Raw genomic sequence first — 12,749 nt, 5'->3', positions numbered from 1 at the left:
ACCACCGCTCTGCTGGATCTTGTGATACCCTGATTTCTACCTGCTTGTTCCCTGACCTCTGCTTGTATTTTCAGCTCTGCTTCTGCGGATCCCAAGACACCCGCTTCCAGCCTTGGTACCCACTATCCTACCGGAAGCCCGTGCCTCCGCGTGCCCTCAGCCCTCCGTACCCATTTCGGGGGTCTGGGTGCGCGTGGTCGTAAGGGCGAGCCGCTCTCGGCATCTCGGCCTTGGTGAGTATTTGTCCGTGACACATACTGTGCAAGCTCTGGCCAGTGATCCATCCTCAAGACCCAGTAACCCAGAGGATTTTCGGTGGGAAAGGTGTCCAAGTCAGATCTTGCCCCTAGGTATTCCTGCACCATGTAAAACAGACGCTGGCGATGGTTGCTGGAACCGATCATACCTTGGGGCTGCGGACCAAAAAATTGTCTGAACGCATCGGTCAGACGGCCAACTTCTCCACCGCTCCTTCTTTGACTGACCGAAGCCTCAGCAACACGTTGTCCAGAAACAGGAGTTTGTAACCTCCCAGTCTCTGGGAACGTGTTGCACAGACCTTTCTGCAAGGCCTCCCAAAGATGTTTCATCCTCTGCTCCCTCTGCGATGGCAAGATAAGGTCCGCAACCTTACCCTTGTAACGTGGATCAAGGAGGGTTGCCAGCCAGTATTGGTCCTTCTCCTTGATACCACGAATACGAGGATCCTTACGCAGGCTTTGCAGGATCAGGGAGGCCATGCAGCATAGGTTTGCTGAGGCATTCGGTCCGGAGTCCTCTGGGTCACTAAGGACGACATGGTCCGCAGCCACCTCCTCCCAGCCACGTACAAGTCCGTGTGTTTCTTGGGACTGATCCCTTAAATACTGCTGCTGATGCTGAGTGCCAGGCTCCACCTCCATGCTGACATAATCTTCCTCCTCCTCCTCCTCCTCGTCCTCTTCCTGTGTGATCGGCGGGCACGCAGGAACACTGTCTGGATAAAGGGGGCCTTGAGAGCTAAGGAAGTCCTCCTCTTCCTGCCTCTGTTCTGCCTCAAGTGCCCTGTCCATTATTCCACGCAGCGTGTGCTCCAACAGGTGGACAAGGGGGACAGTGCACTGATGCATGCACTGTCACTGCTCACCATCCTCGTGGCCTTCTCAAATGCTGACAGGACAGTGCATGCATCCCTGATCATGGCCCACTGGCGTGGGGAAAAAAAAACAAGCTCCCCTGACCCTGTCCTGGTTCCATAGTCGCACAGGTACTCATTGATGGCCCTCTGCTGCATGTGCAGCTGCTGCAGCATGGCCAACGTTGAGTTCCACCTGGTGGGCATGTCACAGATTAGGCGGTTCTTGGGCAGGTTAAACTCCTTTTGGAGGTCCGCCAGCTGAGCACTGGCATTATATGACCGGCGGAAATGCACACAGACTTTCCTGGCCTGCCTCAGGACATCCTGTAAGCCCGGGTACCTGCCCCAGACCTGCTGCACCACCAAGTTAAGGACGTGAGCCAAACAGGGCACATGGGTCATCTGTCCCTGTCGGAGGGCAGAGAGGAGGTTGGTGCCATTGTCGCAAACCACCATTCCTGCCTTAAGTTGGCGTGGCGTCAACCACCTCTGAACCTGCCCCTGAAGAGCTGACAGAACCTCTGCCCAGTGTGGCTCCTGTCCCCCAAGCACACCAGCTCAAGCACCGCATGGCATCTTTTGGCCTGCGTACTTGCGTATCCCCTTGAACGGCTACGGAGCACCGCTGGTTCCGAGGACAAAGCACAGGAAGAGGCCATGGAGGAAGAAGAAGAGGAGGGGTGGAGGAGAGAGGTGTGTCACAATCATTAGTAGTGGCATTTTGGAGGCGTGGTGGCGGAACAACCTCCAACACTACTGCACCTTGTCCTGCATCCTTCCCAGCTGCCAGCAGAGTCACCCAATTCGCGGTGAAACTTAGGTAATGTCCCTGTCCATGCCTGCTGGACCATGAGTCAGCGGTAATATGCACCTTACCGCTGACCACCCTGTCCAGCGAGGCATGGACATTGCCTTCCACATGCCGGTAGAGAGCCGGAATCGCCTTCCGTGAGAAAAAGTGGAAGGGGGCAGAGTCTGCCAACTGAAAAGGCAGCAGTTGAAGTGCTAGCAATTTTGATGAGCTAGCATTCAACCGCTGGGCATGTGGATGGCTGGGAGCGAACTTCTTTCGGCGGTGCAGCAGCTGGGGCAGGGAAATTTGCCTGGTACAATCTGACGTCAGTGTACCGAAAACAGATTGCCCACAAGTACTTGGCTGTGACACACCTAATTCTACACCTTCATTCCTCTCAGTGCAGGTCTCAGAGAGGACTGAAGGTATAGTGGGGTTGGAGATCTCAGCTGATGAGGAGCAAGGAGAGGTCCTCTTTGTTCTTTGGTGTGGGTCTTTTAGATACGCTTGCCAACGAACTGCATGGCAGGTCAACATATGTCTGGTCAAGCATGTGGTACCCAAGCGGGAGATGTTTTGGCCACACGAGATACGCTTGAGACATATGTTGCAAATTTGCAGCGGTGCAATCTGATGCACTCATCTCAAAAAAGGCCCACACCAAAGAACTTTTTGAATAACACGCAGAGACTGCAGCGCCCTGCACATGTGGAGCTTTGGGTTGTGATGCAGTCAATGTGCTGCCCTTAGGCTGGCCCCTGGAGGGCATCCTGCCTCGCTGGTGATGTGCCGCCTCCTCCTCCTCTCTCCTATCAGGCACCCACGTTGAGTCAGTGACCTCATCATCCCCTCCCTCCTCATCACTGGAGCAAACCTGGCAGTATGCTGCAGCAGGGGGAGCATGACTGCCAGATTGCTGTCCTTCTTGGGCACCCCTCTGTCCGTGCTCATGTTACTGCCTTCATCGAGCTCAGTATCACCATCAGAGCCTTCCAAACGCTGGGCATCCTCCTGGAGCATGTACCCAACACTGTGGTCAAACAGTTCGAGGGACTCCTCGGGAGGACATGGTGGGGCTAGGGAAGGAGTCACTGATGACATTGAGCCGAGGGAAGAGGCCGCTGCTTTGCCAGACAAAGTACCCTGAGCATGGGTGAGAGAGGATGAGGAGGATGAGGACGGCTTGGTCATCCACTCGACCAAGTCTTCCGCATGTTGCAGCTCAACGCGGCCAGCTGCCGAAAAAAAGGCCAAGCGTGTCCCACGGCCATGTGCTGATGAGGATGCACCGTCTCCACGACCAGCACTAGACACAGAGCCTGCTTGCCCTCTCTTATTGGCTTGTGACTGTCTGCCTCTCCTTCTTGGCCTTCCAGACATACTAATGGCCTGTAGCTGTACTAAGCTGGGATATATATATACAGTATATAAATATATATATATATATATAGATATATATATATATATATCTATATATATATATATATATGTACTGATACTGCAGCTAGCAAAATCAACTGCCTGCCTGTAGTATGAGAACACCACCAACCTTCTACAGGTAGCTTTAGCTGAACACTGTGCAGAGCTCGCAAAAAACTAACTTGTAGCTTTTTTAGCTGCCTGCGGTAGTGATAGGATCAGGAAAACACCACCAACCTTCTACAGGTAGCTTAAGCTGAACACTGTGCAGAGCTCGCAAAAAAATAACTTGTAGGTTTAGCTGAACACTGTGAGGAGGACACAACACACTAACTTGTAGTTTTAGCTGAACACTGTGAGCAGGACGCACTGCACTAACTTGTAGCTTTAGATGAACACTGTGCAGAGCGAGCAAAAAAATAACTTGTAGGTTTAGCTGAACACTGTGAGGAGGACACACTGCACTAACTTGTAGCTTTAGATGAACACTGTGCAGAGTTCTCACTACACTAACTTTTAGTTTTAGCTGAACACTGTGAGCAGGATGCACTGCACTAACTTGTAGCTTTAGCTGAAAACTGTGAGGAGGACGCACCACACTAACTTGTAGTTTTAGCTGAACACTGTGAGGAGGACGCACTGCACTAACTTGTAGTTTTAGCTGAACACTGTGAGGAGGACGCACCACACTAACTTGTAGTTTTAGCTGAACACTGTGAGCAGGATGCACTGCACTAACTTGTAGCTTTAGATGAACACTGTGCAGAGTTCTCACTACACTAACTTGTAGTTTTAGCTGAACACTGTGAGCAGGACGCATTGCACTAACTTGTAGCTTTAGCTGAAAACTGTGAGGAGGACGCACCACACTAACTTGTAGTTTTAACTGAACACTGTGAGCAGGACGCGCTGCACTAACTTGTAGCTTTAGATGAACACTGTGCAGAGTTCTCACTACACTAACTTGTAGTTTTAGCTGAACACTGTGAGCAGGATGCACTGCACTAACTTGTAGCTTTAGCTGAAAACTGTGAGGAGGACGCACCACACTAACTTGTAGTTTTAGCTGAACACTGTGAGGAGGACGCACTGCACTAACTTGTAGTTTTAGCTGAACACTGTGAGGAGGACGCACCACACTAACTTGTAGTTTTAGCTGAACACTGTGAGCAGGACGCACTGCACTAACTTGTAGCTTTAGATGAACACTGTGCAGAGCTCGCAAAAAAATAACTTGTAGGTTTAGCTGAACACTGTGAGGAGGACGCACTGCACTAACTTGTAGCTTTAGATAAACACTGTGCAGAGGTCTCACTACACTAACTTGTAGGTTTAGCTGAACACTGTGAGCAGGACGCACTGCACTAACTTGTAGCTTTAGATGAACACTGTGCAGAGGTCTCACTACACTAACTTGTAGGTTTAGCTGAACACTGTGAGCAGGACGCACTCCACTAACTTGTAGCTTTAGATGAACACTGTGCAGAGGTCTCACTACACTAACTTGTAGTTTTAGCTGAACACTGTGAGCAGGACGCACTGCACTAACTTGTAGTTTTAGCTGAACACTGTGAGGAGGACGCACCACACTAACTTGTTGTTTTAGCTGAACACTGTGAGCAGGACGCACTGCACTAACTTGTAGCTTTAGATGAACACTGTGCAGAGCTCGCAAAAAAATAACTTGTAGGTTTAGCTGAACACTGTGAGGAGGACGCACTGCGCTAACTTGTAGTTTTAGCTGAACACTGTGAGCAGGACGCACTGCACTAACTTGTAGTTTTAGCTGAACACTGTGAGGAGGACGCACCACACTAACTTGTAGTTTTAGCTGAACACTGTGAGCAGGACGCACTACACTAACTTGTAGTTTTAGCTGAACACTATGAGGAGGACGCACTACACTAACTTGTAGCTTTAGATGAACACTGTGCAGAATTCTCACTACACTAACTTGTAGTTTTAGCTGAACACTGTGAGCAGGATGCACTGCACTAACTTGTAGCTTTAGATGAACACTGTGCAGAGTTCTCACTACACTAACTTGTAGTTTTAGCTGAACACTGTGAGCAGGACGCACTGCACTAACTTGTAGTTTTAGCTGAACACTGTGAGGAGGACGCACCACACTAACTTGTTGTTTTAGCTGAACACTGTGAGCAGGACGCACTGCACTAACTTGTAGCTTTAGATGAACACTGTGCAGAGCTCGCAAAAAAATAACTTGTAGGTTTAGCTGAACACTGTGAGGAGGACGCACTGCGCTAACTTGTAGTTTTAGCTGAACACTGTGAGCAGGACGCACTGCACTAACTTGTAGTTTTAGCTGAACACTGTGAGGAGGACGCACCACACTAACTTGTAGTTTTAGCTGAACACTGTGAGCAGGACGCACTACACTAACTTGTAGTTTTAGCTGAACACTATGAGGAGGACGCACTACACTAACTTGTAGCTTTAGATGAACACTGTGCAGAATTCTCACTACACTAACTTGTAGTTTTAGCTGAACACTGTGAGCAGGATGCACTGCACTAACTTGTAGCTTTAGATGAACACTGTGCAGAGTTCTCACTACACTAACTTGTAGGTTTAGCTGAACACTGTGAGCAGGATGCACTGCACTAACTTGTAGCTTTAGATGAACACTGTGCAGAGCTCGCAAAAAAATAACTTGTAGGTTTAGCTGAACACTGTGAGGAGGACGCACTGCGCTAACTTGTAGTTTTAGCTGAACACTGTGAGGAGGACGCACTGCACTAACTTGTAGCTTTAGATGAACACTGTGCAGAGGTCTTACTACACTAACTTGTAGTTTTAGCTGAACTCTGTGAGCAGGACGTACTACACTAACTTGTAGTTTTAGCTAAACACTGTGCAGAGGTCTCACTACACTAACTTGTAGTTTTAGCTGAACTCTGTGAGCAGGACGCACTGCACTAACTTGTAGTTTTAGCTGAACACTGTGAGGAGGACGCACCACACTAACTTGTAGTTTTAGCTGAACACTGTGAGCAGGATGCACTACACTAACTTGTAGTTTTAGCTGAACACTGTGAGGAGGACGCACCACACTAACTTGTAGTTTTAGCTGAACACTGTGAGCAGGACGCACTGCACTAACTTGTAGCTTTAGATGAACACTGTGCAGAGTTCTCACTACACTAACTTGTAGGTTTAACTGAACACTGTGAGCAGGACGCACTGCACTAACTTGCAGCTTTAGATGAACACTTTGCAGAGCTCGCAAAAAAATAACTTGTAGGTTTAGCTAAACACTGTGAGGAGGACGCACTGCACTAACTTGTAGTTTTAGCTGAACACTGTGAGCAGGACGCACTGCACTAACTTGTAGCTTTAGATGAACACTGTGCAGAGGTCTCACTACACTAACTTGTAGTTTTAGCTGAACACTGTGAGCAGGATGCACTGCACTAACTTGTAGCTTTAGATGAACACTGTGCAGAGTTCTCACTACACTAACTTGTAGGTTTAGCTGAACACTGTGAGCAGGATGCACTGCACTAACTTGTAGCTTTAGATGAACACTGTGCAGAGCTCGCAAAAAAATAACTTGTAGGTTTAGCTGAACACTGTGAGGAGGACGCACTGCGCTAACTTGTAGTTTTAGCTGAACACTGTGAGGAGGACGCACTGCACTAACTTGTAGCTTTAGATGAACACTGTGCAGAGGTCTTACTACACTAACTTGTAGTTTTAGCTGAACTCTGTGAGCAGGACGCACTACACTAACTTGTAGTTTTAGCTAAACACTGTGCAGAGGTCTCACTACACTAACTTGTAGTTTTAGCTGAACTCTGTGAGCAGGACGCACTGCACTAACTTGTAGTTTTAGCTGAACACTGTGAGGAGGACGCACCACACTAACTTGTAGTTTTAGCTGAACACTGTGAGCAGGATGCACTACACTAACTTGTAGTTTTAGCTGAACACTGTGAGCAGGACGCACTGCACTAACTTGTAGCTTTAGATGAACACTGTGCAGAGTTCTCACTACACTAACTTGTAGGTTTAACTGAACACTGTGAGCAGGACGCACTGCACTAACTTGCAGCTTTAGATGAACACTTTGCAGAGCTCGCAAAAAAATAACTTGTAGGTTTAGCTAAACACTGTGAGGAGGACGCACTGCACTAACTTGTAGTTTTAGCTGAACACTGTGAGCAGGACGCACTGCACTAACTTGTAGCTTTAGATGAACACTGTGCAGAGGTCTCACTACACTAACTTGTAGTTTTAGTTGAACACTGTGAGCAGGAAGCACTGCACTAACTTGTAGCTTTAGATGAACACTGTGCAGAGGTCTCACTACACTAACTTGTAGGTTTAGCTGAACACTGTGAGCAGGACGCACTGCACTAACTTGTAGTTTTAGCTGAACACTGTGAGCAGGATGCACTGCACTAACTGTAAATAGTCTAGCTGCCTGACTGTGGTACTAATACGATCAAAAGAACACCAGCAATTTTCTTCAGGTAGCTGTAAATACTGTAACAAGACAAGCCTGCCTGTCAGTAAGAAGATAACAGGAACGGATCTAGCTAAACTGAATACAGTGTATATATATATATATGCAACACCTGGGATGCATATATATACACAACACACTGTAAGTGCAGCTAACTCACTGATTGTCCTGCCTAATCTATCTAACTCAAATGAAATGACACTGTCTCTCTCTCTATCTCTATTTCAACGCCGGAACACACACTACACAGGGCCGCCGTGCAGGCGGCCTTATATAGTGTGGGGCGTGTTCTAAACCCCCTGAGCCATAATTGGCCAAAGCCACCCTGGCTTTGGCCAATTACAGCTCTCTCTACCGACGACGCTGTGATTGGCCAAGCATGCGGGTCATAGTGCATGCTTGGCCAATCATCAGCCAGCAATGCACTGCGATGCCGCAGTGAATTATGGGCCGTGCTGCGCCACGCGAATTTGGCGTGAACGGCCCATAACGTTCGGAATTCGGCGTACGACCGAACAGCCAATGTTTGAGTTGAACATGGGTTCGACTTGAACACGAAGCTCATCCCTATTCACCACGTGAATAACTGGGGTGCCCCAGACGAAGTCTATTGAGACAAAACACGTCCGTAGACTCTACTGCCTGCCATAATTTTACAATAAGTGCTTTTTTACTATGAAAATGTAAGTGTTTTTCTTTTACTCAATAATTTTGTTTTTTATGTGGAATTATGCTATGTGGCCCCTTTTTATTTTATATGGGTCATTTTCCTGAGACGGGCAACCACCCATTGGAAGAGGTTCCCCCATAGTTGTGGACGCCTTTGGAGCTCTATTGCCATTCACTTGAAAGGTCCCCCTCCATTACCGGTTGGTAATACAAGCCCTTCTGACTCATTGAGCGTACGTTCTTATGAGTCCACCCCCTCTGGTAAGCCTACATTTCTTCTGTGTGGAGGGTCCATCACATTAACTTTTCCATATCAGTTATTCACATGGTGAACGGGACTGTCTTTATCCAGGTATTGGACTATAAATAATTATTGCACTTAAGCAGTACTTGAAGACCACCAGAGACTATTTTGTGCTTCATAAGAAAAGACTTTCTTTTTTCTCTTACATCTTGTGCATGTATAATAATGTACTTGTTTGCCCACTTAATTTAATAGCACTACACTCTTGTATACACCTGAAGCGCTCTCTTGGTCATTTGACACTTTGGATGAGTAGTCCACCCCTGATCCTGAGCCGATCATTCCGACCTCATGCATTGTTGCCCATTCTACCACCCTGGAATCAAAAATTCCTTCTGGCAAGACCTTTGTTCCCATGGAGCTAAGAGCTAAGATCCTTCATTGGGGACATGATTCCAAGGTGGCAGGTCATGCTGGGTTCATACGATCCTCATCAATCGTCTCTACTGGTGGCCTTACCTCCGCTCGGATGTTAAAGATTACGTTAAGGCTTGTCATGTCTGTGCTCAGTCTAAATCTTCCACACAAGCCCCTGCTGGTCTTCTCATACCCTTGCCCATTCCTAAGGAGCCCTGGTCTCACATCGCCATAGATTTTATCACCGATCTTCCACTGTCGGAGAATAATACAGCCATTTGGGTGGTAATCGATCAGTTCTCCAAGATGGCTCATTTTTTTCCTCTTCCTGGTCTCCTTTCTGTCTCTGCCTTGGTTCCCATTTTTGTACGAGAGATTTTCCGCCTTCATGGTGTTCCTTCCCATATCGTTTTGGACAGGGGTGTTCAGTTTACATCCCGTTTTTGGAGAGCCTTTTGCAAATCCCTCAACATTACCTTGGATTTTACCTCTTCTTACCATCCCCAATACAATGGCCAGACTGAGAGGGTTAATCAGGAGTTGGAGGTCTTTCTCCGTACCTTGGTCTCAGCTCATCACGATGATTGGGCATCACTACTCCCGTGGGCAGAGTTCTCCCACAATAATCATGTCAACGTTAGTTCTCAGAAAACACCCTTTATCACTGTTTATGGAAGACATCCTCAACTCCCTCTTCCTATGACCTGTTCTTCCGACATTCCAGCCTTGGCTACTGTTCAGGAATCATTCAATTCCATGTGGGCTGACATTCATGATTCCCTCCAGAAAGCTGCCAACAAATTCAAGAGTTTTGCTGACCGTTGCAGGCGTAAGCCGCCTTCTCTTCAGCCAGGAGACAAAGTCTGGCTCTCCACCAGGAACATCAAATTCCGGATTCCTTCTCTCAAATTTTCCCCACGATTCATTGGTCCGTACACCATAACTTCTAAACTGAATCCGGTTTGTTTCAAGCTCCAGATTCCCAAAAGCCTCAAAATCTCTAACTCCTTCCATGTTGCCCTTCTGAAGCCTTTAGTCCTCAATAAGTTCTCTCATCCTCTCTCTACTGCCGGTCTCTGAGGATAATCAGGAGTACGAGGTTAGCCAAATTTTGGATTCCCGACTCTGTAGAGGCATTCTCCAGTACCTCGTGCATTGGAAGGGGTTTGGTCCTGAGGAGAGGTTGTGGATCAAGGCTTCTGAGGTCTTTGCACCTCGTCTGTTGAGGAAGTTTCATTTGAAGTTCACGTCTAAACCTGGTCCCAGGCGGGGAAGGGGAAGGCCTCATAAGAGGGGGGGTACTGTCATAGTTATGCAATAGAGTTCTGTCTGTCAGCTTATCTGTCTCCATGTGTTCATCTCTAAAGACCAGCTGACTCTCACCTGACTGCTTTTATTAACTCTCCTCTAGCAGGGCTCCACCCCAGCTCCTATCAGAGAACTCTATATTAACCTCTGCACTGCAGGCCAGCCCTGCTGATCAACCTTTGTGTGTTTTGGCTTCCTGTTCCTGTCGACCGTGTGCTCTACGTTTGTTTCTGTTACCGACCTTGGCATGTTCTCAACTATTCCTGTCTGCTCGTGACCCTGACCTTTGGCGTGTCCCCAACTATCCCTGTTTGCCTGTGACCCTGAGCCTTGGCGTGAACTCTGTTGTCCTTGTCTGCTTGTGGCCCTGACCTAAGCTTATTCCTTTACTATCCCTATCCTCCTGTTGCCTACTGTGGGTGTGAGCTGGGGGACCCTGGGGGTCGCGACCTGGAGCCAGTTGCAGCCCAGTCTATCCTCACCACTAGAGGCTCTGGTGAACACCTGTTGGCTCTTAGATTCCGCGCCCCAGGGAATCCTACGCTCTAACCCCGGTGGGATCCGTGTTGGTGTTCCAGCGGCCCTGCCTTCCTTACCACCCGGACTCCTATCCGCAGCAGTCAGCCATAGGGTCCACTGCCTTGCGGTGCACTCCTGAACCCTACGGTGTGCATCTGTCACCTAGCCTCAAGGTGACCTGACAGTTTGATGAGCCATGGACCCGGCTGACGTGCCGCTTCCTGCAGCCGATCCATTGCAGGGCATAGTTTGCAGACTCGAGACCCAGGAATCTAATTAGACTCAGGTGATGTGATTCCTTAAGGATCTGGCTTCCCGCTTCGAGCAGCTCCAGGCCTCCTTGGGAAACCGAACCTGCAGCCCTAAGTACAATCAGCAGCTGCACCTATCGCACCAGTCGCAGCCAAACATTCATATTTACTGCCAGCTCCATCCCATTCCTCTGGGGACTCCAAGGCCTGCAGGGGCTTCCTCAGCCAATGCACCATTCATTTTGAGCTCCAGCCTCAAAACTTTCTGTCTGATCGGGCTAAGGTTGCCTATATAATTTCCCTCCTCTCTGGTAAAGCTTTAGCTTGGGCTGCCCCCCGTGGGAGAAGAATGACCCGGTGGTTTCCAGCCTGTCCGACTTCTTGAAGCTTTTTCATAATATCTTCGAGTAGCCAGCTCGGGTTTCTTCAGTGGCTAGTGCCCTTTTACGCCTTCACCAAGAATCTTGTTCAGTGGGACAATATGCGCTTCAGTTCCGTATCCTCACAGCTGAATTGAGCTGGAACAATGAGGACCTGGTCGCAACCTTTTTACATGGCCTCTCTGACCGAGTGAAGGACGAATTAGCAGGAAGAGCCATCCCCGCCAGTCTGGACGATGTAATTTCCTTGTGCAATCAGATTGACATTCGTTTCCAGGAGAGGTCCCTAGAAAAAAGACGCCAGCACCCCCTAGGTCCTAGTCAGCCAGAACTCTTCCCCCGTCACCCTGTGGAGCATCCTCTGCCTACTGAGGAACCTATGCATCTGGGCCGGACCAGACTAACCCCCGAAGAACGTGCTAGACGCAGAACTCTGGGCTTGTGTCTTTATTGTGGGGGCAAGAGTAATTTTCGTGACTCCTGCTCACTTTGTCCGGGAAACGCTCGGGTCTAATACATTTACAAAGTGGAGTATTGGACCCAGAAACATCACCTTCTCGTCTTCTTCTTCCGGTGTTCCTCCATGTAAGCCCTTCTCCCCAATCGGTCCTAGCATATCTGGACTCCGGGGCTGCCGGCAATTTTATGGACTGGAGAACTGCTTCTTCTATGAAGCTTACCCTTTCTCCCCTAGGTACACCACTGGTAGTCTTGGCAATTGATGGCACTGTGCTCCCAGGGGGCCCAATCCGTTTCCAGACGCTACCTATTAGGATGTCGGTAGGGATACTCCACCAGGAGTGGATTTCCTTCCTCATTCTACCCAAAGCCTCTACCCCCATTGTATTGGGCCTTCCTTGGCTACAGCTCCACTCTCCACATGTGGACTGGGTCTCTGGGCAGATCCTGACTTGGGGTCCTTCGTGTTTCTCGTCCTCTACCCCCATTGTATTGGGCCTTCCTTGGCTACAGCTCCACTCTCCACATGTGGACTGGGTCTCTGGGCAGATCCTGACTTGGGGTCCTTCGTGTTTCTCGTCCTGTCTTCTCAAGGTGGTCCCCAAGGAGAGACTTCCCATTGCTACCACATCCATATCTTCTGATCTTCCCGCGGCATACAGCGTTTATTGGGATGTGTTCTGT

The sequence above is a fragment of the Aquarana catesbeiana genome, linkage group LG09 (genome assembly GCF_042186555.1).
Source record: "Aquarana catesbeiana isolate 2022-GZ linkage group LG09, ASM4218655v1, whole genome shotgun sequence".
NCBI lineage: Eukaryota > Metazoa > Chordata > Amphibia > Anura > Ranidae > Aquarana > Aquarana catesbeiana.
Note: the sequence above shows the minus strand (reverse complement) of the source record.